Below are 3,038 nucleotides of genomic sequence, written 5' to 3'. Positions count from 1 at the left end.
TGCATGGCTCTGTGCCTGTGTATCTGTACCGGTCCCTCCAAAACGCTATTACCACATCACCTGCTGGAGTCCTCATCTTTGAAGACTGGATTCAAGCATCACTTCTGAGAGGCCCAATCCTGGTATCTTTCCATCTGCCCCTGATGAGTCTGCAGCCTTCACTCAGGGTCCCTTCAGCCACAAGGACAGAAAACCCAAAGCTGGGATTAAGCGATTTTTTTTTTTTTTTTTTTTTTTTTGAGATGGAGTCTCACTCTGTCACCCAGGCTGGAATGCGGTGGTGTAATCTCGCCTCACTGCAACCTCCGCCTTTTGGGATCAAGCGATTCTCCTGCCTCAGCCTCCCGAGTAGCTGGGATTACAGCTGCTTGCCACCACGCCCGGCTAATTTTGGCATTGTTTTAGTAGTGATGGGGTTTCACCATATTGGCCAGGCTGGTCTCAAACTCCAGACATCGTGATCCGCCCACCTCGGCCTCCCAAAGTGCTGGGATTACAGGCTTGAGCCACTGCGCATGGCCGGGATTAAGCAATTTTTAAACGATGAATTTGGCAGGGTGCTGTGGCTCACGCCTGTAATCCCAACACTTTGAAAGGCCAAGATGGGGGGATCACTTGAGGCCAGGAGTTCAAGACCAGCCTGGTCAACATGGCGAAACCCCATCTCTACTAAAAATACAAAGATGAGCTAGGTGTGGTGGTGGACACTTGTAATCCCAGCTACTTGGGAGGCTGAGGCAGGAGAATCACTTGAGCCTGGGAGGCGGAGGTTGCAGCGAGCCAAGGTTGCACCACTGCACTCCAGCCAGGGTGACAGAGCAAGATTCCATCTCAAAAAAAAAAAAAAAAAAATAGAATTTACCAGGTATGGTGGCTCCACCTGTAGTCCTAACACTTTAGAAGGCAGAGGCGGATAGATCACGAGGTCAGGAGATGGAGACCATCCTGGCTAACACGGTGAAACCCTTTCTCTACTAAAAATACTAAAAATATTAGCTGGGCGTGGTGGCTCGCGCCTGTAGTCCCAGCTACTCAGCAGGCTGAGGCAGGAGAATCACTTGAACCTAGGAGGTAGAGGTTGCAGTGAACCGAGATCGTGCCACTGCACTCCAGCCTGGGTGACAGAGCGAGACTCTGTCTGAAAAAAAGAAGGCAGAGGCAAGAGGATCACTTGAGCTTAGGAGTTTGAGACCAGCCTGGGCAACATAGCGAGACCCCATCTCTCAGAAAAAGAAAAACAATTAGCTGGGCATGGTAGTGTGTGCCTGTAGTCTCAGCTGCTTAGGAGGCTGGTGTGGGAGGATCCCTTGAGCCCTGGAGTTTGAGGCTGCAGTGAGCCATGATCGATCACTCCAGGCTGGGTGACAGAGTGAGGCCCTGTCTCTAATAGAAGAAAGAATAAATAAAAATGAATTCTGACAAAAACCAAGATGTCCCAAGGCAGGATGACTTCAGGGAACCAGGTTCTCGCATCCCCTAGCTGTGCCAAGGATAGGTTTGGGGGCTGGACTACCCATCATGGTCCCAAGGTAGCTGCAGCTGCTCCAGATGTCACCAACAGCCAGTGCAGGAAGAGGCCGCATTCTGTTCTGAGCATTATTAAGTGGGAGAAAGTCTGTCCCTGGAGCCCCCTCTCCTTTCAGCCCTCTCCTCACGTTCCTTTATATCCCACTGGCTGTGAGGCACAGGTCAGTGACAGCTGCAGACAGATACACCAAGGTGGCATCCACCAGTGGTGATTCATCCTCACCTGGGATGGGGATGCTTTCCTTGGACCAAGTTGGGGTCTGGTAAAAAGCATGCAGGGAATATTTGTTTCTTTGTTTTGTTTTGTTTTTTTGAGACAGAGTTCCTCTGTCTCCCAGGCTGGAGTACAATGACGCAATCTCAGTTTACTGCAACCTCTGCCTCCTGGGTTCAAGCGATTCTCCTGCCTCAGTCTCCTGAGTAGCTGGGATTACAGGTGCCCAGCACACACCTGGCTAATTTTTCTGTATTTTTAGTAGAGATGGGGTTTCACCATATTGGCTAGCCTGGTCTTGAGAACTCCTGACCTCAGGTGATCCCCCCGCCTCGGCCTCCCAAAGTGTTGGGATTACAGGCGTGAGCCATCTTGCTCAGCCAGGAGTATTTGTTTAAATGAAATTCTGGCCAGGCACAGTGGTTCATTCCTATAAGCCCAGCACTTGGGGCGGGGTGGGGGGTTTCAGGAGAGGATGACGGGAGGATGACTCAAGCTCAGAGCTCAAGACCAGCCTGAGCAACATAGCAAGACCTCATCTCTACAAAAAAAAAAAAAAATTAGCCGGGTGTTGTGGCATGCACCTGTGGTCCCAGCTACTCAGGAGGCTTAAGGACAGAAGAATCGCTTGGCCACAGAAGGTTAAGGCTACAGTGAGCCATGACCATGCCACTGCACTCCAGCCTGGGAGACAGGGCAAGACCCTTTCTCGAGAAAAATAAATAGGCCGGGCGGAGTGGCTGATGCCTATAATCCCCACGCTTCAGGAGGCCAAGGAGGAAGGATCCTTTGAGCCCAGGAGTTTGAGGCCAACCCAGGCAATATAGGGAGACCCCGTGTCTATGTAAAAAAATAAATAAATAGGGCCAGGCGCAGTCACTCACAACTATAATCCCAGCACTTTGGGAGGCCGATGTGGGCGGATCACTTGAGGGCAGGAGTTCAAGCCCAGCCTGGGCAACGTGGTGAAACCCCGTCTCTACAAAAAAATACCAAAATTAGCCGGGCATGGTGGTGCACACCTGTAATCCCAGCTACTCAGGGAGGCTGAGGCATAAGAATCACTTGAACCTGGGAGGCAGAGGTTGCAGTGAGCCGAGATCACACCACTGTACTCCAGCCTGAGTGACAGATCAAGACTCCGTCTCAAAAAAAAAAAAATTTAGCTGGATGTGGTGGCTCATGCCTGTAGTCCCAGCTGCTTGGGAGGCTGAGGTGAAAGGATTGCTTGGGCCTGGGAAGCCGTGATTGCAACACTGCACATCAGCCTGGGTGACCAAGCGAGACTCTGTCTCAG

This window comes from Symphalangus syndactylus, chromosome 13 (assembly GCF_028878055.3).
Source record: "Symphalangus syndactylus isolate Jambi chromosome 13, NHGRI_mSymSyn1-v2.1_pri, whole genome shotgun sequence".
NCBI classification, from domain to species: Eukaryota; Metazoa; Chordata; class Mammalia; order Primates; family Hylobatidae; genus Symphalangus; species Symphalangus syndactylus.
This window is presented reverse-complemented; position numbering follows the sequence as displayed.